Source organism: Odocoileus virginianus, chromosome 16 (genome assembly GCF_023699985.2).
Source record: "Odocoileus virginianus isolate 20LAN1187 ecotype Illinois chromosome 16, Ovbor_1.2, whole genome shotgun sequence".
Taxonomy (NCBI): Eukaryota; Metazoa; Chordata; class Mammalia; order Artiodactyla; family Cervidae; genus Odocoileus; species Odocoileus virginianus.
The window spans coordinates 17113789-17141763 of NC_069689.1; the positions used below are offsets into that span (position 1 = coordinate 17113789).

Consider the following 27975-nt stretch of genomic DNA (forward strand, 5'->3'; position numbering starts at 1 on the left):
TCTCCAGCCATGACAATCCCTGCTAGACTTCTGGGGACCGCTGGGGTTCTACCAAGCATAGTTTGCAAACAACTGACTTAATGATGTCAGGCTTCCCCGATGGCTTAGCAGAAAAAAATCTGCCAGTAATACAGGACACCCGGGTTTAACCCCTGGGTCAGGAAGGATCCCTGGAGTAGGAAATGGCAACCCGTTCTGGCATTCTTGCCTGGAAAATCTCATGAATGAAGGAGCACAGCAAGCTAAGGTCCGAAGAGGTTGCAAAGAGTTGGACATGACTGCAGATGAAGCACCACAGTGATGGCTTAGAGGTGAGGGTATGGCTTTAGAATGAGGTAAGCGTCAATACAAATAGTACTGCTTACCAACTGTGTGATCCCACAATATTGATTGAAAATCATGGACTTTAATCTCTTTCTCTCTAAAATGCAGATAAGAACACGTCCCTTACTGGAAAGAGGTGGGGGAGGCATATCTATGAAGAGTTAATCAAATAACACTAGGTGTAAACAACAGTAGGACAGAATTTTGTTTCTTTTTCATAGTACTGAATGCTTACTGAATTTCATAGATATTCATTGGCAGTAAGACACTGAGAGGGTAAAGAAGAGTCTGGCCTCATCCGTCCTGAATTCATGATCTGTGTCCTTTGAGTCTCCAGTAATTTCCAGAATTGACTGTATATTTTGAAGTTGCAGGGAACCCCAGAGAAAATAGTAGCTAAAACAAGACTACAGTTTATTCTCTCTTGTCCTGATTTAAGCAGTGGCGGGTTGAAATGGTGATTCCAATTTGTCAGGGACCCAGTCTGCTTGTATTCTTCATGTTTTTTGCCAGGTCCCAGAGGTCTCATTGCCACATTCACCTTCCATTTAATGGGAGTAAAGAGGGGAAGCTGGCTTGAAACTCAACATTCAAAAAGATCGTAGCATCCAGTCTCATCATGTTATAGCCATGCTCTCTGGGAAACAAACTCACTCAGAAGGACAATGCAGATAGTGGAGTGCAGTTTATTACAATGGCGGGCCCAAGGCAGTCTCCTCTTAGCCAAGGACCCGGACCAGCATTTGTGAAAATCTTTTATACCCAATGTGTACGTGTCCAAACCCACCAGCCCAAATCCCTTGAGGCTTACAAAGGAAGGGTAAATACAATCACAATAACCCCGTCATTCACGTGTTATGTGTTCAAACAGTTAGTAATCAATAAGCCGATAGACACTGTCCGGAGGCAGGGGTGATTAGTGTCTGTTTTCTCTTAGGCAATGAGTAACCTGGATGTGATCTTCAAGATTCCCCTGCCCAGAGGGGGTCTTATCCTTCCGTTGTCTTTCCCATGGTGCTAAGCACAGAGTTCAGAGTCCACTGGAGAAGTGGCCGAGCCCGATCAGCATGGACAGGCCTCAGATGGAGTCCAGGCCCTATGAGTTCCTTCTTCAATCACTTCATGGCAAATAGAAGGAGAAATAGTGGAAACAACAACATATTATTTTCTTGGGCTCCAAATCACTGTGAACAGTGACTGCATCCATGAAATTAAAAGATACTTGTTCCTTGGAAGGAAAGCTATGATGAACCTAGACAGCATATTAAAAACAGACATCACTTTGTTCACAAAGGTGTGTATAGTCAATGCCATGGTTTTTCCAGTAGTCATGTACAGATGTGAGAGTTGGACCATAAAGAAGCTGAATGCTGAAGAATTAATACTTTTGAATTGTGGTGCTAAAGAAGACTCTTGAGAGTTCCTTGGACTGCAAGGAGATCAAAACAGTCAATCCTAAAGGAAATCAAGCCTGAATATTCATTTGAAGGAATGATGCTGAAGTTGAAGCTCCAAATACTTTGGTCACCTGATACAAAGAGCCAACTCACTTGAAAAGACCCCAATCCTGGGAAAGATTGAGGACAGAAGGAGAAGTGAGAGGCAGAGGATGAGATGATTAGATGGCATCACCGACTCAATGGACATGAGTTTAAGCAAACTTGGGGAGATGGTGAAGGACAGGGAAGCCTGGCGATCTGCAGTCCATGGGGTCACAAAGAGTCAGACTTTACTTAGAGACTGACAACAATTTTTGATGGTTTCATCTTATTAGGCTGGAAACAAACCTTAGATGTAAAGCAGGGGGAAGATAATATTCTATCTTGGTGGGGGGAAAAAAAGTACACTTTGGAGGGCAGTCCCGAGATGGCAGAGGAATAGGACAGGGAGACCACTTTCTCCCCCACAAATTCATCTAAAGATCATTTGAACGCTGAGCGACTTCCACAAAACAACTTCTGAATGCTGGCAGAGAACACCAGGCACCCAGAAAGACAGCCCATTCTCTTCCAAAGGAGGTAGGACAATTTTTAAAAGACATAAAGAGAGTAAAAGAGTTAGGGATGATGGAGACCCATCCTGGGGAGGGAATCTTGAAGGAGGAGAAGTTTCCACACAGCAGGAAACTCTTTCACCGGCAGATCTGTGGGGAGTTTTGGAATCTCAGAGGGCAACATAACCGGGAGGAAAAAACAAAACAAAACACAGAGTATGCTCCTAACCACAACTGCAAGCAGAGAAGTAGCCCAGATGTTCGCCTCTGCCACCAGCAAGTGGGGGCTAGACAGGGAGGTGCGGGCTGCATGCTTAGGATAAGGACTGGGCCTGAATGCCCTGAGGACAACCTGAGGGAGCTTAGGTGAGATAGCAACCCAAACTGTGAGATAGCCAGAGAGAAAAAAAAAAGACAGAACTTTCCAGCAAAAGGCTCTAACCTGATGTGCAACCTGGCCCTCTCACAGAACAAAGGATTGAGGGAACACCAAAGGAAAGCTAGCCACCAGCATACAGGTCCCTCCCCCACCACTGGAGGCAGAGGCGCAGACGAGCCACAGCCAGAGTTGGAAGGCAAGGGGCAATCTTGGCCCCAGCGATGGCACCTTCCACCAAACTGTGAGCAGGCTCCCAGCTGCTAACCATGTCTTCCTGGGATCCTGGATGGTTGACATCCACCAGGAGGGCCGTAGCCTGAGATCAGCTCTCCAGAGCAGACACAGGGCACATCTGAGACAGTGTTCCCCGGGGGGTGGGGAGCCGGCAGAGTGTCTGGGACCGGGGAGGTGATTAAGATGCCCGGCCCACCTAGGACAGTGCACTCACCAAGCACCTGGTTCGCTGAGCTGCTTGGACCTGGGAAGGGCACAAAACGCATGCTCAGCTGAATCTGTGCCCTTGTGGAGTACCCAAGAAACTAAACCTGAGCAGCTTAGACCCGGAAAGTGCACGAAATGCAGGCCTGCTTTGGACAGCTCCCCTGCAGAGCAACCTGGAACCTGGGCAGTGGTGTAGACCCAGAAAACACATGCCGCTGTGAGCTGGGGCACACTCATGTGTGGTCCATACACTGCAGGCACTCCCAACACATGCCAGCTCTATTTGTTTGTAGTGTTCATCCCTCCCCACAACACAACTGAAAAAGTAAGCCTAAACAAAGTGACCACCTTCGTCCCCTTGTGTCCGGGCAGAAATTAGGCACTGAAGGGACTTGCAAAGAGAGGAAGCCAAAATAAACTGTCACGCGAGTGTATGCTCCTCGGGTCTTTGTCTTGTCACAACAAAAATTTGGAGTGACAGACATTGAAGCTCTTTGGTGGGTCACAGCTCTCGGAGGACAGACCGTGTTATAGCTCTTAAATAAATCAGTGTTACACCTCTATTTATTTAGATAATAGCAGGAAAATCCATCTTTGAGGCATGAGGGCACGTCGATCCAAAGACGCAAAGAAAAGAGTGCCCCATCGCACGGGGGTGGGGGGAGAGAGAGAGAGAGAGAGAGAAGAGAGAGAAGAGAGAGAGAGAGAGCGAGAGAAGAGGGCTTTGACTTCTCTTTTTATGTTTTTTTGTTCCCCCTGGGCCTGTCCTATGCAAATTGGGCTTAGGCAGAAGCGTTGTTTGTTTTACCTGAAGTTCTCACTCCGGTCCTTGGGCCTTTCTTTGTTCTATTTTCGAGGTCTTTTAGCCACCGCCATTTTGGATTCCTTATCCCTATTCTAACTACCTAACATTGCCCCCTCAAGAGATGGGAGGCCCAATCCTTTGGGGATAGGGGCATCAAGGTCTCTCTGGCTACTTCCTGCTGAACTGGGACGGCGAGGGGCATTGGGCCTCCCCCTCTTGCTAATCTCAGGCCTCAGAGTCCTTACAGTGGTGTCCGTCTAAGGGTGACTGATGTTTTCCGTGGTTGGCTGTAGTTTTATATCTTTGTTGAACTGGCACTGCATGTCGTAGCTTGGCCTGGGCAGAGACAAGACAAGTTAGACAACTGACAGTATATGGAACAGTCATTAGCAGCATCAGTATGGCATAACAAGGACTAGTAGGGGCATTAGCCAATTTTAAATTTACATCACCAGGATGGCTCAAGTCCCTCCTTGTCCGGAGATCAGAAGATCTACTCCCTGTCTGTTTTGGAGTATTATCCCTGCCAAGCTGTGTTGGCTCTTTAGAGCTGTCTTGAGAAATATTATCCCCAGAGACCAGATTTTGGGGTTGTTTATTAGAAGGGCACTCATTTGTAGTTCTGAATAGGTATCTGAGGTCTCCCAGGGGCTCACAGGTGTATTGAGTGTCCTTTTCTGTTTTCTTCCATGGCTTGACTCGTGAGTAGTGAACCCAGGAGTCATGTCCTGGCACATTGACCGCTGTGGGAATAGAAAGTATTACAGGGTAGGGGCCCTTCTGTGTGGGCTGGAGTTGAGCCTTTGGGGACCCATCTTTCCAGACTTTAATTAGGACTTCAGTCCCTGGAGCATATAGTGGTGACTCCTTGGAGTCTTTTGGGTCCTGGCTCATACCCCACAAATATATATCCTGTTGGAATTGTCCAATGGCCATGGTATAAGACTGGAGAGTCTGAGCCTCTGGATCTAGGAAGAGGTCATTGACATAAACAAAAGGTATCCCATATAGCATCTCATAGGGACTAAAACCAACCTGTTCCTTAGGGGCAGTACGGGTATGGAGGAGAGCTATTGGTAAAGCCTCCTTCCATCCCAGGGAGGTCTCTTGGGTTATCTTTTTTATCGCTGATTTTAAGAATTGGTTGGCTCTTTCTACTTTTCCTGAAGACTGAGGCCTCCAGGCACAATGGAGATATTAAGTAATGCCCAATTCTTTACAGACTCCTTGAACCATCTTAGAGGTAAATGATGTCCCATTGTCACTTTGTAATGACCTGGGCAGACCAAACCTTGGAATGATTTCATGGAGCAGTTTTTTTTACTACCTCCTCAGTCTTCTCAGTTTGGGTGGGAAAGCCTTCAATCCACCCTGTGAATGTATCTATCATGACTAATAGGTATTTACACCCTTGAGAAACTGGCATCTGGGTGAAGTCCATCTGCCAGTCCTCTCCTGGATAGGCCCCATGTTGTTGGACGGGCTGGGCCAGCTGGGGTCTTTGAGCTCCTTGGGGGTTGTTTAATTGGCAAGTGGGACAAGAGGAGACCACTTGTCTTATAGTTGTTTGGAAGCCTGTTCCTCTGAAAGACCTTTCTAGTAATCTTTGGAGGGCATTTTCTCCTAAATGAGTGGTGGCGTGTAAGGAGTTAACCAACTTCCATTGGAGGTTCCCAGGCAGAAAAAGGAGCCCCTTCTTTTGGAACCACCCCATATGATCTTCTTGAAAGCCCTCACTCTTAGCTTTAAGAGTTTCACCTTCAGTATATGAAGGAGTTTCTGGCAAGTTAGTCTGTGGAACTAGGGTGGCAACCCCTATTAGGTCATGGTTCTGTAACGCTGCTCTCTTAGCTGCCTGATTGGCTGCTTGGTTCCCTCGTGCCACTTCAGTGCTCCCTTTTTGGTGTCCTTTACAGTGGGAGACTGAAACCTCAGTGGGCAGATGGACTGCCTCTAAGAGTCTAAGGATTTGATCACCATATTTGATTGGGGACCCTTGGGTGGTCAAGTGGCCCCTTTCTTTCCAAATAGCTGCATGTGCATGTAGCACCAGAAAGGCATACTTGGAGTCAGTGTAAATGGCTATTCTTTTTCCTTTTCCCAGCTCTAGAGCTCGAGTCAGGGCTATGAGCTCAGCTAATTGGGCTGAAGTACCTGGTGGCAGAGGCTTAGCCTCTATGATCTCAAAATTGGAGACTACTGCTTATCTGGCTCTTCTTTTTCCATCTAAGACAAAGATGCTTCCATCAGTGTACCAGATTTCTTCAGGACTGATCAGAGGATCTTCTGACAATCCCTCTCGGGGTTTTGTCCAGTGGTCCAAGGTTTCTAGACAGGAGTGAAAGGGGAGAGAGCCCTCAGGGGTAGGCAGGAGGGTGGCTGGGTTAAGAATCTCACAAGAGGATATAGTGAGGCCTGGATTTTCCATCAGTATTACTTGATATCTGAGGATTCTTTGATCAGACATCCATAAATGGACTCTCCCATTTAGGAGTTGTTTTACTTGGTGGCTGGTAAAAATAGTTAGTTTGCCTCCAACGGAGAGTTTTAAAGCATCTTCTATCATGATTGCAATAGCTGCAAGATTTTGAAGGCGGCGGGGGGGGGGGGGGGCAGCCTTGGGCGGTTGGATCAAGTCTCTTGGATAAGTAAGCTACAGGCTGGGGCTCAGATCCCAACCTTTGAGTTAACACTCCCAAGGCTATTCCCTCTCTTTCATGGACATAAAGTTGGAATGCTTTTTTGGGATCTGGCAACCTCAAAGCAGGTGCCTGAGTTAAGGCCTGTTTTAGTGTAGCCTCTGCCTTCTTTTGAGGAGTTCCCCACATTAGTGGGATTGAATCATCTCGTCCTTTTAAGCTTTTATATAAGGCTGGGCAATTAGACCATACTTGGGTATCCAGATTCTACAGTACCCAGTCAGCCCCAGGAAAGCTCGCAATTGTTTTTGAGTTGTGGGGGAGGGCAACTGGAGGATTCCTTGTACCCGGTCAGAGGACAGCCTCCTGGACCCATGTGAAATCTGAACTCCCAGGTAAGTGACATATGTCTCGACGATCTGTGCCTTAGCACGGGAGACTTTATATCCCCTTTCTGCCAAAAAGTTTAGAATCTGAATTGCATGTTGTTGGGCACTTTTCTCACCTGGAGAGCAGATTAGTAGGTCATCTACATATTGTAATATTTTCCCATTAGATCCCAGGTCCAGATCTAGGAGATCCCAGCTAAGGGCCTGTCCAAACAAGTGGGGACTATCTCTGAACCCCTGAGGTAATACTGTCCAAGTCATCTGTTGGTGCTTTTCTCCTGGGGCTTCCCACTCAAAAGCAAAAAGATATTGGGATTCTTTAGCCAGTGGTATGCAAAAAAATTCATCTTTGAGATCCAAGACTGTAAACCACTTGGCACTGGGTGGGATTTCTCCCAAGATTACATAGGGATTGGGTACTGTGGGATGAAGGGGGACTACAGTTTCATTTATGATCTGGAGATCTTGAACCATTTACCAGGTTCCATCCTCTTTCTTTACTGAGAGGATTGGTGTGTTACATGGCGAACTGGTGGGGACCAATAGCCCACAAGCAAGGAACTTACTTATTAAAGGCTGTAGTCCCTCCCGAGCCTCTCTTTTGAGGGGATATTGTTTCCGGTTAGGAAACCGAGTGGGGTCTCGGAGGACAGTGATGACCAGTTCAGCTTGGTGGGCTCGTCCAGGAGTCCCCTGGTCCCATACCTGGGGGTTAATTTTGTCCTCCCATAGTCTTTGTTCTCTCTCTATTGGAGGTGTAATGGGTTCCTCAGTAGTAACCAGGAGCTGTAGGGCCCTAGGGGCTGAAAAGCTTCCCATCACAAGGGTGGTCCCCAGTTTAGTGAGTATGTCTCTTCCCATTAAGGGAGTAGGACACTCAGGGACCACCAGAAACTGGTGGGAGATTATCTGTCCATCCCAGCAACAAAGAAGTGCTTGGGTGAATCTTCTAGTAGTTGCTTTTCCTATAGCATCCAAAATGGTACAGGTTTGGGAGGAGAAGGCTCTGGAGTAGGAGATCAGGACAGAGTAGGTAGCCCCTGTGTCAACCAAGAAATTCTTGGACCTACCTGCCACATCCAGTTGCACCCTTGGCTCCAGCCCCGTGATGGTTATCTGTGACAGGCGGGCTGGCTGGAGCAGGCCGCTTCAGTCTTCTTGAACCATCGTGAAGGAAGGTTTGGCACTTGACCTTGAGGCTCTTGGGTCCCGAGGGCAGAGTGCCGCCCAGTGTCCCAGTTGATGGCATTTGTGGCAAGCTGTTCTAGGAGGTTGTCACGGTTAGGACACTCTTTGGCCCAATGCCCCGCCTATCTACAGATTAGGCATTTGCCTCATGCCTTGTCATTCAAGGACTCGGGAGTGTGCCATAGGGCTTCCCTGGAGGGCGGCCAGCATCTGGGCATGCCTTGTCTCTTTCCTTCTCTCCCTCTCCTGGGCCTTGGCCTCCTTCTCCTGTTCTCTGTTATAAAAGGTATTGGTGGCTGTCTGGATCATCTCATCTAGCGAGGCAGAAGCAGAGTCCTGCTGCTGTAGCTGTTGTAACTTAATTCTGGTATCTGATGCACATCGGGACAGGAATTTGTCCTTTAAAATCACCTGTCCTTCGTAAGAGTCTAAGTCCAAATTGGTAAACTTTTGGAGGGCCTCTTTCAGCCTTTCCAGAAAGGCAATGGGGTTCTCATTGGACTCCTGAGTTATTGCTGAGACCTGGGCATAGCAGATTACTTTTTGCTGGGCTGCTTTCAGTCCTGCCTTTATACAGATTAGAAAATGATCTCTTTCCCAGATGTGCTCAGGGTCATTATAATTCCAGTTAGGATCGGAGGAGGGGACTGCAGTTTCCCCTACTGGGTATCTATCGCTTGACATGTGAAGCCCTGTTGCATACCTCCGGGCTTCCTTTAAGACCCTAGTATGTTCAGGGTCAGATAAAGTTTGACTAAATATGACCATGGTGTCCTTCCATGTCAAGTCAAAGGCCAAGGTAATATGTTGGAACATATCTATGTATTTGCCTGGGTCATCTGTATAGCTTCCCAGGTCTTGTTTGATCTGTCTTAGTTCTAAGAGGGAGAAGGGTTTATGGACTCGGGTTGGTCCGAATTCTCCTCCAGTTTCAACTAAGGGACATACTCGAGCTGGCTTTTGTGGAGGGGGTGCTCCCGGATATGGGGGCACGCTTGGATACAAGGAAGAAGCACCAGGCAACTCGGGAGCTGTGGGAGGTGAGCCTTCATGGGGGGCTTCCTTCTCTTGGTTGCCTGTGCCTAACACCATTGCCTAGTGGGCTCCCTGTTAGGGCGTACAACAATCCCATACTTAAGACAGAGATCCTTCATATCTCTCAGTCTGAAGAAAATTTGGACATAGGGGATCTCTGTCCATTTCCCTTGTCTTTTGCAGAATAATTCTAATTGCAGGATGGTATTGTAATATAAAGTCCCATCCTCGGGCCAGTGTTCCTCGTCCCCCAGTGAATACCGTGGCCACACAGTGGCACAAAAGAATTTTAAACAACTCCTCCTCAGAGTTAGAGGATCGAACAGCTTCCAGTTATCAAGGATGCATCTCAAGGGCATCTGCCAGGAAGTGGATTGGTTATTTCCCATCTGAAAGACAGTCATGACAGGGACGAAAAGGAAAAGGAAAAAGATGAATAGGCTTTTTGAAGCTTATCCTACCCAGTACTGTCGCAACCTGAGAGCCAGGCGTCCCCGGGTCCGGATGCAGATCTCCAGGCAGGCCGAGGCGTGACATAGATCCCCGGGCAGGTCAAGGCATGACGGCCTCCCAAGGATTGGGCCCCGGGCAGGTCGAGGAGTGATGACCTCCTGGGACCCTTGAGACTAGTGGATCCCCAAGCAGGTTGAGGTGTGACAACCTTTCGAGGACCAGATCCCTAGGCAGGTCAAGGCGTGATGAACTCCTGGGACCCCCGGGCTGGAGTTTGGGCATCCCCAAGGTCTCCAGCGTGACCAGTGCTAGGTAGGACTAAGGGGTTGGATATTATACAGTACTTCCCTCCCAAGGCCAGCTATTTTTTGGTTATCCCTCTAGAAGATTGTAGAGGCAACATTGTGGGCCTGGATGGGGCTGAGGAAAGGAGCATGAAACAGGAAGGAAGGAGGGCAGAGCACAACCTTTGGAAGAATGACATAGCACATGGGCATAACGTAAACCGATTAAAGCCAATTGGGTCCATCAGGACAAGTCAAATTCGGGCAAACTTTAATCCCCAATCTGTAAACCAAAAGACACACCCAGAGGTGGCAGAACAGCCCTAAGTCACTGTCAACAGAGGGAGGAGTGGGTGGTTCCCCAATGGCTGGGATGATCTTCCCACTCATTAGCATATGAATTCGCCCCACTCGCAAAACTTAGTTAGGTCACATTCCCTGGCCGGTACCCTTTAGAATGGGCGCTTTTCTCTGAATCCTAGCAAATCCACCTCCCACTTATGGCTTTGTCCATCACTGAATTTTTGTAATAAGACCTCAGAGCCTGAGCCGGTCATCCTGGGTTTTGGTCGGGCTCAAGTCCCGGGAGAAAGAGCTGAAGGAAAAGAGGGAAAAGCAGTGGGAAAGATGTGCCAAGGAATCCCCTTCATAGCCTACTAGAAAATTTGCTAGATATCTGACCGGTGCTCACAGTTTTTATTGGCCTGATTCTTGGAACAGAGAGTAGGGACAGAAGAACCCCCACCGGCTTGGGTAACCGCTCCTGGGGCTAAGCAGATAGTGCCTTTGGGACATACTGAAGAATAGCCTCTCTAGAGTCCCTCAATTGCGCCCACTGCCGCCTGCCTGTTCGCGGGGAGTTCAAGGAAACGAGAAACGAGAGATTGTAATCGTTAGGCATGTCCTTCCAGCCGTAGGAGCGAGGACCTCCTACCTTAACCGGAGGTCTTCTGGAATCTGAGGCTGAGCCGCATAGGCTTTCTGCTGAGTTCATTTTTCGCTGAGCCGGTTTCCAGCACGACGGGCCTTCCCCTGCACTGGGTTTTCTTCGTGTTCCGCTTCTACCGCAGGAGCTTCGGAGCTGGGCTCCTGCTGCGGTTGGCCTCTTCCGCGTGGAGGTTGTTTCAGCCAGGTTAAATCTGAGTCACGGCACCATAGATGTCCTATGTATGCTCCTCGGTTCTTTGGCTCGTCACAACAAAAATTTGGCGTGACGGACATTGACGCCCCTTGGTGGGTCACAGCTCTCGGAGGACAGACCGTGTTATAGCTCTTAAATAAATCAGTGTTACACCTCTATTTATTTAGATAATAGCAGGAAAATCCATCTTTGAGGCGTGAGGGCACGTCGACCCAAAGACGCAAAGAGAAGAGCGCCCCATCGTGCAGGAGAGAGAGAGGGGAGAGAGAGAGAGAGAGAGAGAAGAGCGCTTTGGCTCCTCTTTTTATATGTTTCTTTTGTTCCCCCTGGGCCTGTCCTATGCAAATTGGGCTTAGGCAGGAGCATTGTTTTTTTACCTGAAGTTCTCACTCTGGTCCTCGGACCTTCCTTTGTTCTATTTTCTCGGGCTTTTCCCTTCCAGGTCTTTTAGCCACCGCCATTTTGGACTCCTTATCCCTATTCTAACTACCTAACAAAAAAAGAGGAGGGAACTGCTCTGGAAGTGACAGAGCAACAGATGAAAACACCCTAGTTAACATTGACTAACCATTGGAAGGGGCCTACACACGTTGAGAAGGACAAGCTGGAACAAGGAACTATCTGAAACTGAACTGACTGCACACTGCCCACAAAAGCTCCAGAGGAATTCCTAGACATATTTTTACTATTATGACTTTTTAATTTTTAAGTTATTACTCCTTTAATTTTCATTTTTATAACCTACTGAAGTGAAGTGAAGTCACTCAGTCGTGTCTAACTCTTTGTGACCCCATGGACTATAGCCTACCAGGCTCCTTCCTCTATGGGATTCTCCAGGCAAGAATACTGGAGTGGGTTGCCATTTCCTTCTCCAGGAGATCTTCCTGGCTCAGGGATTGAACCCAGGCCTCCTGCATTGCAGGCAGATGCTTTAACCTCTGAGGCACCAGGGAAGCCCTATAACCTACTATTACCTTCCTGGTCACCTCTATCTCCTCCTCCCTCTTCTGTTCTCCATGTAACTCTGTGAACCTCTCTCAATGTCCCTCACTGTGGAGAATTGTTTCACCATTAACCTAGATGTTTTATCATTAGTGCTGTATGGATGGAGAAGTCTTAAGGCTACTGTAAGAATAAGATTGAAAGCCAGAGGCAGGAGGCTTAACTCCAAAACTTGATAACACCAGAGAGCTCCTGATTCCAGGGAACATTAATAAACAAGAGCTCATCCAAAAGCCTCCATACCTACACTGACACTAAGCTCCACCCAAGAGCCAATAAGTTCCAGAGCAAGACATACCATGCTAATTCTCCAGCAAAGCAGGAACACAGCCCTGAGCACTAAAAGAGGGTGCCCAAAGCCATGCCAAACCCACAGTTAACTCAAAACTCACTGCTGGACTCTTCATTGCACTCCAGAGAGAAGACATCCAGCTCCACCCACCAGAACATAGATGCACACTCCCCTAGCCAGGAAACCTTGACAAGCCACTAGTCCAACCCCACTGACAGGGAGCTAGCTCCACAATAAAGAGGAACCACAAACTTCCAGCCTACAGAAAAGCCACCTCAAATACAGCAATCTAAACAAAATAAAAAGGCAGAGAAATATTCAGCAGGTAAAGGAACATGATAAATGCCCACCAAACCAAACAAAAGAGGAGGAGATAGGGAGTCTACTTGGAAAAGAATTCAGAATAATGATAGTAAAGATGACCCAAAATCTTGAAAACAAAATGGAGTTACAGATAAATAGACTAGAGACAAGGATTGAGGAGATGCAAGGAATGTTTAACAAGGACCTAGAAGAAATAAAAAAGAGTCATCAGTAATGAATAATGCAATAACTGGGATCAAAAGAACTCTGGAGGGAAGCAACAGTAGAATAACTGAGTCAGAAGAGAGGGTAAGTGAGGTGGAAGATAGAACGGTGACAATAAATGAAGCAGAGAGAGAAAAAAAATTAAAAGAAATGAGGACAGCCTCAGAGACATCTGAGATAATGTTAAATGCCCCAACATTTTAATCATAAGAGCCCCAAAGAAGACGAGAAGAAAGGGCATGAGAAAATACTTCAGGAGATAATAGTTGAAAACTTCCCCAAAATGGGTAAGAAAATAGCCACCCAAGTCCAAAAAACTCAGAGTCCAAAACAGGATAAACCCAAGATGAAACACCCCAAGACACATATTAATCAAATTAATGAAGATCAAACACAAAGAGCAAATATTAAAAGCAACAAGGGGAAAGCAACAAATAATACACAAGGGGATTCCCATAAGGATAACAGCTGATCTTGCAATAGAAACTCTTCTATTGCAGAAGAGAATAGCAGGACATAATTATAGTGATTAAAGAGAAAAACTGACAACCCAGATTACTAAACTCAGCAAGGATCTTGTTCAAATATGAAAGAGAAAGCAAAAACTTTACAGACAAGCAAAAGCTGAGCGAATTCAGCACCACCAAACCAGCTCTTCAACAAATGCTAAAGGATCTTCTCTAGACAGGAAACTCAGAAAAGGTTTATAAACTTGAACCCCAAACAACAAAGTAAATGGCAGTGGGATCATACTTATCAGTAATTACCTTAAATGTAAATGGGTTGAATGTCCTAACCAAAAGACAAAGACTGGCTGCATGGGTACAAAAACGAGACCCCTATACATGCTGTCTACAAGAGACCCACCTCAAACCAAGGGACACATACAGACTGAAAGTGAAGGGCCCGAAAAAGATATTTCATGCAAATGGATACCAAAAGAAGGCAGGAGTAGCAATACTCATATCAGATAAAATAGACTTTGAAATAAAGGCCATGAAAAGAGACAAAGAAGGACACTACATAATGTTCGAAGAATCAATCCAAGATGTTCAGTTCAGTTCAGTTCAGTTCAGTCGTTCAGTCGTGTCCAACTCTTCGTGACCCCATGAACCGCAATACACCAGGCCTCTCTCCATCACTAACTCCCAGAGTCCACTCAAACCCATGTGCATTGAGTCAATGATGTCATCCAATCATCTCATCCTCTGTTGTCCCCTTCTCCTGCCCACGATCTTTCCCAGCATCAGGGTCTTTTCCAATGAGTCAGCTCTTCACATCAGGTGGCCAAAGTACTGGAGTTTCAGCTTCAACATCAGTCCTTTCAGTGAACACCCAGGACTGATCTCCTTTAGGATGGATGGGTTGGATCTCCCTGCAGTCCAGGGGACTCTCAAGAGTCTTCTCCAACACCATAGTTCAAAAACATCAATTCTTCGGTGCTCAGATTTCTTTACAGTCCAGCTCTCACATCCATACATGACCACTGGAAAAACCATAGCCTTGATTAGATGGACCTTTGTTGGCAAATAATGTCTCTTCTTTTAAAAATACTGTCTAGGTTGATCATAACTTTCCTTCCAAGGAGTAAGGGTTTTTTAAATTTCATGGCTGCAATCACCATCTGCAGTGATTTTGGAGCCCCCCAAAATAAAGTCAGCCACTATTTCCACTGTTTCCCCATCTATCTGCCATGAAATGATGGGACTGGATGCCACAATCTTAGTTTTCTGAATGTTGGGCTATAAGCCAACATTTTCACTCTCCTCTTTCACTTTCATCAAGAGGCTCTTTAGTTGTACTTCATTTTCTGCCTTAAGGGTGGTGTCATCTGCATATCTGAGGTTATTGATATTTCTCCCGGCAATCTCGATTGCAGCTTGTGCTTCTTCTAGCCCAGCGTTTCTCATGATGTACTCTGCACATAAGTTAAATAAGCAGGGTGACAATATACAGCCTTGACGTACTCCTTTTCCTACTTGGAACCAGTCTGTTGTTCCATGTCCAGTTCTAACTGTTGCTTCCTGACCTGCGTATAGGTTTCTCAAGAGGCAGGTCAGATGGTCTGTTATGCCCAGCTCTTTCAGAATTTTCCACAGTTTTTCCACAGTTTATTGGACCATTCAATTTTATAGGCCATTTATAGTCACATTCTTATAGACCATTCTGGTATGACCTAAAACAAATCCCTTATGACTATACAGTGGAAGTGAGAAATAGATTTAAGGGACTAGATCTGATAGACAGAGTGCCTGATGAACTATGAAGGGAGGTTTGTGATATTGTACAGGAGACAGGAATCAAGACCATCCCCAAGAAAAAGAAATGCAAAAAAGCAAAATGGCTGTCTGAGGAGGCCTTACAAATAGCTGTGAAAAGACGGGAAGCAGAAAGCAAAAAAGAAAAGGAAAGATATACCCATTTGAATGCAGAATTCCAAAGAATAGCAAGGAGAGATAAGAAAACCTTCCTCAGTGATCAATAAAAAGAAATAGAGAAAAATAATAGAATGGGAAAGACTAGAGATGTCTTCAAGAAAATTAGAGATACTAAGGGAACGTTTTGTGCAAAGATGGGCTCAATAAAGGACAGAAATTGTAGGGACCTAACAGAAGCAGAAGATATTAAGAAGAGGTGGCAAGAATACACAGAACTGTACAAAAAAGATCTTCATGACCCAGATAATCACAATGGTGTGATTACTCACCTAGAGCCAGACATCCTGGAATGTGAAGTCAAGTGGGCCTTAGGAAGCATCACTACGAACAAAGCTAGTGGAGATGATGGAATTCCAGTTGAGCTATTTCAAATCCTGAAAGATGATGCTGTGAAAGTGCTTCACTCAATATGCCAGCAAATTTGGAAAACTCAGCAGTGGCCACAGGACTGGAAAAGGTCAGTTTTCATTCCAATCCCAAAGAAAGGCAATGCCAAAGAATGCTCAAACTACTGCACAGTTGCACTCATCTCACTAGTAAAGTAAAGTAAAGTAAAGTAAACTAGCTAGTAAAGTAATGCTTAAAATTCTCCAAGCCAGGCTTCAGCAATACGTGAACTGTGAACTTCCAGATGTACAAGCTGGTTTTAGAAAAGGCAGAGGAACCAGAGATCAAATTGCCAACATCTGCTGGATCATCAAAAAAGCAAGAGAGTTCCAAAAGAATATCTATTTCTGCTTTGTTGACTATGCCAAACCCTTTGACTGTGTGGGTCACAATCCAAGAAGAAGATATAACAATTTTAAATATATATGCTCCCAACATAGGAGCACCGCAATTTGTAAGGCAAATACTAACAAATATGAAGGGGGAAATTATCAGTAACACAATAATAGTGGGAGACTTTAATACCCCACTCACACTTATGGATAGATCAACCAAACAGAAAAATTAGCAAGGAAACACAAATTTTAAATGATAAAATGAACCAGTTAGACCTAATTGATATCTCTAGATATCAAATGAATTTGATAAATTCATTTGAATTTATGAATTTCACCCTTTTCTCAAGTGCCCACAGAACATTCTCCAGGATAGATCACATCCTGCACCATAAATCTAGCCTTGGTAAATTCAAAAAAATTTGAAATCATTTCAAGCATCTTTTCTGATCACAATGAGGTAAGATTAGATGTCAACAATAGGAAGAAAACTATTAAAAATACAAACATATGGAGGCTAAACAACACGCTTCTGAATAACCAACAAATCAGGGGAGAAATCAAAAAAGAAATCAGAATATGCATAGAAACAAATCAAGATGGAAACACAACAACCCAGACTATGGGATTCAGTAAAAGCAGTGCAAAGGCAAAGGTTCATAGCAATACAAGCTTACTTCAAGAAACAAGAGAAAAATCAAATAAATAATCCAACTTTACACCTAAAACAACTAGAAAAAGAAGAAATAAACAATTCCAGGGTTAGTAGAAGGAAAGAAATCATAAAAATTATGGCAGAAATAAATGAAAGGAAACAAAAGAGATTATAGCAAAAAATCTACAAAACTAAAAGCTGGTTCTTTGAAAAGATAAATAAAATAGAGAGACCATCAGCCAAACTCATCAAGAAAAAAAAGGGAGAAGAATCAAATCAACAAAATTGGAAATGGAAATGGAGAAATCACAACAGATAACAGAAATACAAAGGATCATGAGACTACTATCAGCAACTATATGACAATAAAATGGACAACTTGGAAGAAATGGACGAATTCTTAGAAAAGTATAACCTTCCAAAACTGAACCAGGAAGAAAGAGACAACCTTAAGAGACCCATCACAAGCATGGAAATTGAAACTGTAATAAAAAATCTTCCAACAAACAAAAACCCAGGACCAGATGGCTTCACAGGTGAATTCTACCAAAAATTTAGAGAAGAGCTAATACCTAACCTACTCAAACTGTCCCAGAAAATTGCAGAGGAAGGTAAACTGCCAAACTCATTCTATGAGGCCACCATCACCCTAATACCAAAACCAGACAAAGATGCCACAAAAAAAGAAAACTACAGGCTAATATCACTGATGAACATTGTTGCAAAAATTCTCAACAAAATTCTAGCAAACAGAATCCAACAATATATTAAAAAGATCATACATCATGACCAAGTGGGCTTTATCCCAGGGATGCAAGGATTCTTCAATATTCACAAATCAACCAATGTGATACACCACATTAACAAACTGAAAGGTAAAACCCATATGATTATCTCAATAGATGCAGAGAAAGCCTTTGAAATTCAACATCCATTTATGATAAAAACCCTCCAGAAAGCAGGCATAGAAGTAGCATACCTCAACATAAGAAAAGCCATATACAATAAACCCACAGCAAACATTATCCTCAAAGGTGAAAAATTGAAAACATTTTCCCTAAAGTCAGGAACAAGACAAGGGTGCCCTCTCTTACCATTACTATTCAAAATAATTTTGGAAGTTTTAGCCACAGTAGTCAGAGAAGAAAAATGAAATAAAAGGAATCCAGATTGGAAAAGAAGAATTAAAATTCTCACTGTTTGCAGATGCCATGATCCTCTACATAGAAAACCCTAAAGACACTACCAGAAAATTACTAGAGCTAATCAATGAATATAGTAAATTTGCAGGATATAAAATTAACACACAGAAATCCCTTGCATTCCTATAAACTAACAATGAGAAAGCAGAAAGAGAAATTAAGGAAACAATTCCATTCACCATTGTGATGAAAAGAATAAAATACTTAGGAAATCTACCTAAAGAAACAAAAGACCTGTATATAGAAAACTGTAAAATACTGATGAAAGAAATCAATGATGACACAAATAGATGAAGAAATATACCATGTTCGTGGATCAGAAGAAATCAATATAGTGAAAATGAGTATGCAACCCAAAGCAATCTATAGATTCAGTACAATCCCTATCAAGCTACTAGTGGTATTTTTCACAGAACTAAAACAAATAATTTCACAATTTGTATGGAAATACAAAAAGCCTTGAATAGCCAAAACAATCTTGAGAAAAAAGAATGGAACTGGAGGAATCAACCTTCCTGACTTCAGACTATACTACAAAGCTACAGTCATCTAGATAGTATGGTACTGGCACAAAAATAGAAATATAGATCAATGGAACAAAATAGAAAGCCCAGAGAAAAATCCATACACCTATGGACTCCTTATCTTTGACAAAGGAGGCAAGAATATACAATGGAGAAAAGAATCTCTTTAACAAGTGGTGCTGGGAAAACTGGTCAACCACTTATAAAAGAATGAAACTAGAACACTTTCTAATGCCATACACAAAAATTAACTCAAAATGGATTAAAGATCTAAATGTAAGACCAGAAACTATAAAACTAGAGGAAAACATAGGCAAAACCCTATCTGACATAAATCACAGCAGGATCCTCTATGACCCACCTCCCAGAGTAATGGAAATAAAAGCAAAAATAAACAAATGGGACCTAATGAAACTTAAAAGCTTTGCAAAATGAAGGAAACTATAAACAAGGTGAAAAGACAGCCTTCAGAATGGGAGAAAATAATAGCAAATGAAGCAACTGACAAAGAATTAATCTCAAAAATATACAAGCAGCTCATACAGCACAATACCAGAAAAATAAATGACCCAATCAAAAAAGAACTGAACAGACATTTCTCCAAAGAAGACATACAGATGGCTAACAAACACATGAAAAGATGCTCAACATCACTCATTATCAGAGAAATGCAAATCAAAACCACAATGAGGTACTATCTCATGCCAGTCAGAATGGCTGCTATCAAAAAGTCTACAAACAAGAAAGGGTAGAGAGGTTAGAGAGGGTGTGGAGAAAAGGGAACCCTCCCACACTGTTGGTGGGATTGCAAACTAGTACAGCCGCTATGGAGAACAGTGTGGAGATTCCCGAAAAAACTGGAAATAGAATTGCCATATGTCCCAGCAATCCCACTGCTCGGCAGACACACTGAGGAAACCAGAATTGAAAGCAACACATGTAACCCAATGTTCATTGCAGCACTGTTTACAGTAGCTAGAAAATGGAAGCAACTTAGATGTCTATCAGCAGGTGAAAGGATAAGAAAGCTGTGGTACATATACACAATGTAATATTACTCAGCTATTAAAAAGAATGCATTTTAATCTGTTCTAATGAGGTGGATGAAACTGGAGCCTATAATACGGAGGGAAGTAAGTCAGAAATAAAAATACAAATCCACCATATTAACACATACATATGGAATTTAGAAAGATGGTAATGATGACCCTATATGTGAGACAGCAAAAGAGACACAGATATAAAGAACAGACTTTTGGACTCTGTGGGAGAAGGCAAGGGTCGGATGATTTGAGAGAATAGCATTGAAACATGTGTATTACCATATGTGACATAGATCACCAGTCCAAGTTTGATGCATGAAGCAGGGCACTCAAAGCTTAGGACAACCCAGAGGGATGGGATGAGGAGGGAGGTGAGGGTGTGGTTCAGGATGGGGGGATGCTTGTACACCTATGGCTGATTCATGCCAATGTATGGTAAAACCACCACAGTATTGTAAAGAAATTAACCTCCCATTAAAATAAATAAATTAACTTTTGAAAAAGTACACTTTGATTGGATAAAAGACTTAGTATGTAATTTCCAAGAACATTTGTACCCAACACCCAATTTAGACCATAGAGAAAGGAAAGCCCATAGAGAAAAGAAGGACATACTAAACAAATAAATTAACTATATATACATATATATGTATATACATATATATATATGGCAAAAAAGAAGTTAATATTATTTTAGTCACAGTAGGAAACATAAGGAGAAAAAGGAGTAAAAAGAAAACAAAACATGAATCTAAATGATACTATAGGGAATACTTGAGAAGAAATATTTTGCAAGGAGAACCAAAGCAATATTTCCCACCCACGTACATGATCTTGGCAGTTCCTGGCTGGGCCTTTATGATCGTCAACGTTATGGTGGAGGACAAGCGATGCCTGTGATTTCTGAGTTTAGAACAGCACTGTGAGGAAGGCCAAACCACACAGAAGCAACCCATGTAGGTGTCCTGACCACAGCTCAGCTCAGATCTTTGACTCATAGCCAGTATTAACCACCAGACATGTGAGTGAGGAAGCATTCGATGGCTTCAGTTAGCCATGGTCTGCGAGTAAGCACAGGAGACACCCAGAGTGAAAACAGCCTTACTGAGCCCAATCAGAACTGAATGTCAAAATTGGCAGATTTATTGAGACAATTTATTATTGAGAGACAATAACAAGAAATGATTGTTGTTTTATAAGATGACATTTGTATAACCAGAGAAAATATTTTTTTAATTGAAGGCAAAGTATTGATTTTTTTTGACAAACAAAATATAAGACAATTCATTACCAGTATACCTGCATTATAAAAAGTGTTAAAGCAAGTTCTTGGGACAGAATGTAAATAAGCAGATAAAAGTTTGTACAGAGGAATGAAGAGTGCCAAAAATAATAAAAGTTTTTTTTTTTCCTGACTGTGAATCTCTATGACAGGCAATTAACTGTGTGTAGCAAATAAAAGTTGCAATGTATTATGGAATTTAACACAAGTAAATTATAGAAAAGAGAACAAGAGCACATCGGACAAAAGGGAGAAAAAAACAAGAATACTGAGATAAGGTTTTATACTTTACTTGAAGTGATATAGTATTATCAGATACATATTGATGAGTTAAAGATTTATTGTACATTCTCAATACACTGAAAAAATACACAAACTAAGAAGTATAGGTTTTAATCCAACAGTTTAGCAAAACGAAAAGATGAAAACTCCTCAAAGAATCTAAAAATATGGCGAGAGGAAAAACAAAACAAAATACAGGTGGATCAAATATAAAACAAATAGAAAGTTAGAAGATCTACCCCAGTCATATCACTAATCCCTTTTTGTGACTAAAACTATAGCTAACCTATAACCTACCAAGCTCCTGCGTCCATGGGATTCTCCAGGCAAGAATACTGGAGTGGGTTGCCACGCCCTCCTCCAGTGGATCTTCCCGACCCAGGGATCAAACTCACTTCTTTTAGGTCTCCTGCATTGACCATTCACCACTAGCACTACCTGAGAAGCCCATCACTCACCTTTACAGAAATTCAAATCAAAACCACAATAGATACTACCTCAAATATAAGAGGGATATATTAATAATAATAATAGATACTAAACAACACATGTTGTCAAGGATATGGAGAAATGAACCCATCGTACATTGCTGGTGAAAAAGTAAAATGGTGCAGTTGCTCTAGAAATGGGTTTGCTGGTTCTTCAAAGAGCTAAATGTAGAATGAGCACATGAGCCGGCAATTCCATGCCTATGTACACACCCAGGGAAAATGAAAACATGTGTCCACACAACAATGTGCACATGAATGTCTAGAGCAGCATATTTATAATACCCCAGAAACCTAAAACAGCAAAACGATCAGCAAAGTGACAAATGGATAAACACAGTACTGCATACTCAGACAATGGAACACTATTCAGCCACAGAAAGGAATGAAATACTGATACACATGCAGTGTGGATGAAAACATTATGATACATGAAAGAAGCTGGTCACCAAAGGTCACATATTGTATTATTCCCTTTATATAAAATATCCAGATGTTAAATCCAGAGATATCAAAATCATATTAGTAGTTACCAGGCCCTGGGGAAAGGATGTAATGGGGAGTGAGAGCTTAAAAGGTATGGGGTTTCCTTAGGGGGTGATTAAAATTGTTAGAAACTAAAAAGAAATGATAGTTGTACAGCATTGTGAATGTGATAATCATCATTAAATTTTATACTTTAAAATGGTTAATTTTATGTTATGCAAATTTCACTTCAGGACAGAGAGACTTAGAGTAATTAAATGCCTTGGGTAGACATTGCTTAGATCCTAATTTAAAAAGAATTTGTTTTTTAAGTTTAGGCACCCATCAGGGGAGTGATAACTTGGTATTTGACAATATTAAGGATTTATGCTTATTTTTAAGCATGATATGCCATTTTAAGTAATTTTTAAATTCTTATGATTAAAATAACAAGATGTGTAAGATTTGCTACAAAACAAATCCCAAAGAGGAAAGGGTTAGGAGGTAGGGAATAATTATATTAGCCCCATGTTAATGACTGAAGCTGCTGATATGTATGTGAGTTTATGTCATCCTCTCTATTTTTGCAATGCCTGAATTTTTCCATGAAAACCAAAAAGCCCTTGAGGGAGACACTGTGCTTTGTTTCCCAGTACTTAATGCAACCTCAGCGTGAAATGGGTGCTCAAGAGTGAATGAAGGAAAGAGGGAAGGAGTGGATACCGTGCATATCATCATAACCCTTGTGTTCCTTCCCTTTACAACATCAAGTGACCATCAAGAGAAAGAATTGAAGATCCTGACAAGTCAAGGAAAACTGAGACTGTGTGTGTGTGTATGTCCAGGCAGTAGATGAGCAGAATAAAAATAAGTCATAGTAAACAAGACTCTTAAGAGTCCCTTGAACTGCAAGGAGATCAAACCAGTCAATCCTAAAGGAAATCAGTCCTGAATGGTCATTGGAAGCACTGATGCTGAAGCTGAAACTGCAATACTTTAGCCAACTGATGCAAAGAACTGACTCCTTGAAAAAGACCCTGGTGCTGGGAAAGATTGAAGGCCAGAGGAGAAGGGGACAACAGAGGATGAGTTGGTCGGATGGCATCACTGACTCGATGGACCTGAGTTTGAGCAAAGTCCGGGAGTTGGTAATGGACAGGGAAACCTGACATGCTGCAGTCCATGGGGTCTCAAAGCACAAAACATGACTGAGCGACTGAACTGAACTGATAGTAAACAAAACTGGGAGCAAATGAAGTCTGGCTCACGCCCATTAACCCATGTTCACCCTGCTTCTGCACTCAGTCTGGAGGCCACCTGTGTGCCACCCCTGCCACCAGGCCAGCTCAGGAAGCACAAGCCTTTCAAGCTGTAAAAGTTTTGCAAACATCTCTCTGTTGAGTACATACTAACTTTTCTGCTGCATTAAAAAAAAAAAAAGCTGCTCACCTCCCTCTAGCAACACCCAGACCTGGATGCAGATGCACCCTGGGCTGTGTACCAGGTCCTTGCACACCTGGACCCAGGACAGGAGGGTCGCATCCTCTTGGGGCAGCTCACAGTCTTCTCCAGGGCAATGCCAGGTGCATCAGCATTCAGGCAGGAGAGGAGTTAATTCTCAAGAGAAAGACTCTTGGGATATTAGTATTGCCTCTGGAGCCATCCGACTTGGGGAGAACCATTTCAGTGACCTGTGTGGTGAGCAGAAGTAATGCCATGGCAGGCAGCTTAGATTAGGAGTAGGCCTTCCTACTTCTGGGTGGTAAGATTATCAGGCCACCTGGATCAGCTTTTGCTTAACACTGACCACTGTTTGCCAATTAGGAACGGGGCGGAAACCCCCAGGAAAGTCCCGCGTGTGTGAAAGTTTTGACCAATGAAATTGTTTTGCAATCCGCTTAAACCAACTACCAATGGCGTGTGCTCACCCTATAAATTTGTGTAACAGCTTGGGCTCGGAGCTCTCTGACCTCGCACCACTGCGTTGGATGCAGCAGGAGCCCTGACTCGAGTCAGCAATAAACTTCCCTTTTTGCGAGTTGCATTGTCTTGTAGGCCTTCTCTCTTCCCGCTCGGGGATTCGGACATCAGGCATAATATTTGGGGGCTCATCCGGGATCCCTTGACCAGGGGAAGAGAACACTTCCAGGACAGAGGGGAAGGATAGATAATAGCACCGGTGCTCAGGCAGAACAGGAAAAGTCCAGTGTAAATCCAAGGCCCTGCTGTGAAGCAGGAAGGTATCTGGCACAGGAGAAAGCTTTCTATAGAGGGCTGGAACAGACTGGACGTTCCAGCCGGTGCAAGACCGAGGCCAGTGAGCGCGCTGGAAGGCAGCCGGCTCTGCAGGAAGGAGAGTTCCTCTCCTGATCCCGAGTCTGGTGAGCAGTGGATGCCATTCGGTAAGGTGAACCTAGTACCGGGAGGCAAGAAAACTCAGGGGGCCTGAAAACCCAGCGCTGTGTTGTCAGCCGACGTTTGTCTGTCCGTGTGTTTGTCTTCGGCTCTCCGTGTTTGTGTATATGCTGGCATTGTCTACCATTTTTCGGATGTCAGGGCCAGGGCCCATAACTTGTCTTTGCTAGTCAAGAAAAGTAAATTAATAACCTTTTGCTCTGCAGAGTGGCCCACCTTCCAGGTTGGATGGCCTCCGGAAGGCACCTTTCAACCGTCCATCATACAGGCTGTGAAGGAGAAGATTATGGCTCCGGATCCCTGGGGCCATCCGGATCAGGTCCCCTATGTCGTGGTTTGGCAGAATCTAGTGGAAGATCTGCCTAAGTGGTTAAAACCTTTCGTTCACAAACCTCCCAGCTCTTCTAATTAACAGGTCCTGGTGATGAAGACCCCCACAGAGAAAACCAAAAAGAAAGAGGACCCAAAACTAGTCTCTCAGGAATCATCTTATCCAAACCTGATAGACCTAGAAATGGAGATGAGGCCTCCGCCATATGTGTCCCCCTTGCAATCCCCTCCGAGGAGAGAAGCTCCCACGGGTGAACCGAGAGGATTAAGAGGGCCAACGGGAACCTACCATGAGGGGGGACCGGCATTGGGGACCCGGGGGAGAACTATGGGAGATAGGGGTGGGCAAGACCCTGGGGACCCAGAGTTACCTTCATCCACTGTTCAGGCGCTCCCTGTCTGAGTGGGACCAGCTAACCTGGGCGGAGAGCGAACATATCAGTACTGGCCCTTTTCCACGAGTGACCTGTACAATTGGAAAACCCAGAACCCTCCTTTCTCAGAGAAGCCCCAAGGCCTCATTGACCTCTTAGATTCCATTTTGTTCACTCACAACCCCACCTGGGACGATTGTCAGCAGCTGTTGCAGGTGCTCTTCACCACAGAAGAACGGGAGCGAATTCTGGCAGAGGCACGGAAACGGGTCCCGGGGGCCGACGGGAGACCAACTGCCCAGCCTCATCTTGTGGACGAGGGGTTTCCTCTGTTGCGGCCTAACTGGGATTTTGAGCGAACGGAAGGTAGGGAGCGTCTCCGAGTGTACCGCCAGACTCTGATGGCAGGCCTGCGGGCCGCAGCTAGGAAGCCAACAAATCTGGCAAAGGTAAATTTAGTAAGGCAAGAGCCCACTGAGAGCCTGGCAGCCTTCCTAGAGAGGCTGATGGAAGCCTTTAGACAATATACACCTATGGACCCCCAGGCTGAAGAATCACGCGCTGCAGTTCTACCAGTGTTTGTGAATCAGGCAGCCCCAGATATTAGGAGGAAATTACAAAAGATAGAGGGATTGGGAGAACAGACAAGACAGGATTTACTGAAAGCAGCTGAAACCGTATTTAATAATAGGGAGACCCCAGAAGAAAGGGAAGAACGAATTTGACGGGAGGAAAGGGAATTAGCTGAGAAGATCAGGAAGGAAGATAGAGGATATAGAGCGAGGGAAAACCAGAAGAACCAGACGGAGCTAGCCCAGATTCTTTTCGCAGGGATAAAGGCCAGAACAGAATTGAGGGAACCTCGAGACCCCCGGATGAGAGAAAAAGAGAAACCAAAAAGGCAGGCCCTAAAGAAAGATCAGTGCACCTACCACAAAGAACAGGGGCACTGGAAAAACAAGTGCCCTAAGAGGGACCCGAGGAGAGGAACGACCCAGAGAGAGAGAATCTCCCCTGGAACTCGAGTTCTATATGTGGGGGAAGACAGTGACTAGAGGTGTCAAGACTCGGCACCCCTCCCCGAGTCCTGGGTAGCCGTACAAGTGGAGGGGAAACCCATTGGCTTTATGGTGGATACTGGCGCCCAACACTCTGTTTTAAATAAAAAACTGGGATCAATGTCTAAGAAAACCAGCGTGGTGCAAGGAGCCACGGGGACAAAAAGATATTGTTGGACCACAGAACGAAAAGTAAATCTGGGGACCCACCAGGTGTCCCATTCGTTTTTGGTGATACCAGAATGCCCAGCCCCTCTACTTGGAAGAGACTTGTTGACTAAAGTTAATGCTCAGATCCATTCTGACCCTGGGGGAATGTCAGTCACGGATGGACTTGGACAGCCGATACATGTCTTATCCCTAGCCTTAAGAGATGAATACAGACTTTTTGCGCCTAAGCCCGCAGAGACCATAGCACCAGATGTACAACCGTGGGTCCGTAAATGCCCGTTGGCCTGGGCTGAAACAGCAGGGATGGGGCTGGCCAAACAGAGACATCCGGTCGTCGTCGAGCTAAAGGCCAGGGCAACTCCTGTGAGGGTGAGACAGTACCCCATGAGCCAGGAGGCTAGGCGGGGGATCATTCCCCACTTTCGATGTCTCATGGCTCCAACAGGGTGGGGTCTGCGCGGCTCTGGGAAAAGAATGTTGTTTACAGATACCGGAGCCCAAGACCCCCCGCCAGGTGAGAGAGTTTCTGGGGACTGTTGGATATTGCAGACTGTAGATCATGGGGTCTGCTGAGAAGGCCCGGCCCTTGTATGAGGGAAGTAAAGAGACCCCAAACTGGCACCTGGATCAACGAGGATACCACCGTCCAGAAGGATGACAAAGATGGATGGTACTGAGATCAAAACAACAACCTGATATTGCCTGCCACCCTGGGTCGTCACCTGTGTGAACACCTGCACACAACTACACACTTGAGAGAAAGAAAGACCCTAACACTTCTCCAGACGGCCTGCCTGAGGTTCCCTCGACAAAATGCAACTGGACGAGAGATAATCCAGGCTTGCAAAGCATGCCAGCTGATGAGGACAGGGAAAAAGCAGCACACGGGAATGAGGTACCGAGGGGGAAGAGCCAGGGCAACACTGGGAGATAGATTTCACTGAGGTAAGGCCAGGCAACGGGTATGTGTTGGTTCTGGTAGATACCTTCTCGGGGTGAGTGGAGGCCTTCCCCACTAAAGGAGAGACAGCAATAGTGGTTGCTAAAAAGATCTTAGAGGAGATAGTGCCTAGGTACGGGCTGCCAGTGACTATGGGCTCTGATAACGGACCTGCCTTTGTGAGCCAGATTGTACAAGGGCTGGCCCAAGCCCTGGGGACGAAATGGAAGTTAAATTGTGAATGTAATCCCCAGAGCTCAGGACAGGTTGAGAGAATGAATCGGACCCTAAAAGAAACTTCGACAAAGTTGGCAATAGAGACTTGCGGGGACTGGGTGACCCTCCTTCCCTTCACACTCTTTCAGGCACGCAACATCCGTTATAAGCTGAATCTTACCCCTTTTGAGATTCTGTATGGAAGACCCCCTCCTGTGTGTCCTATTTTCGAAGGAAAATGCCTGCCACCCCCTCTGTGTCTTGATTGCTGTAATGCCAAAAATCTTAAACCACTCTGAAGAGATTATGTACTCACATTGGGACCGGGAAATGCTAAGACAAAAGAGAGAGCCAATCAGTGCAATCACCATAGCAACCTTGTTCAGTCTAGGGCTGGCAGGAGCAGGACTTTGGGACAATTCCAGCAAACTCTGATGGCATTAAGTAAGGTGCATAACCATGTTTGGAAATTGATTC

At 44.5% G+C, this 27975-nt stretch overlaps 1 long non-coding RNA gene across 4 annotated transcripts; it reads right to left on the bottom strand.

The window, feature by feature from the left end:
* Nucleotides 1–994: 994 nt before the first annotated feature.
* Nucleotides 995–27288, bottom strand: LOC110140621 (uncharacterized). Of its 4 annotated transcripts, none has more exons than XR_011491771.1 (5): nt 25111–27288; nt 10865–23685; nt 8041–8229; nt 6097–6270; nt 995–4278 (listed from the first exon to the last, which is right to left on the bottom strand). It is a non-coding gene; the product is annotated as an uncharacterized lncRNA (long non-coding RNA). The 4 variants fall into 4 exon arrangements; XR_011491769.1 differs by having other exon boundaries at nt 10865–24678; XR_011491770.1 differs by lacking the exon at nt 25111–27288 and having other exon boundaries at nt 10865–14379; nt 23444–25104.
* Between the last annotated feature and the right edge of the window lie 687 nt (nt 27289–27975).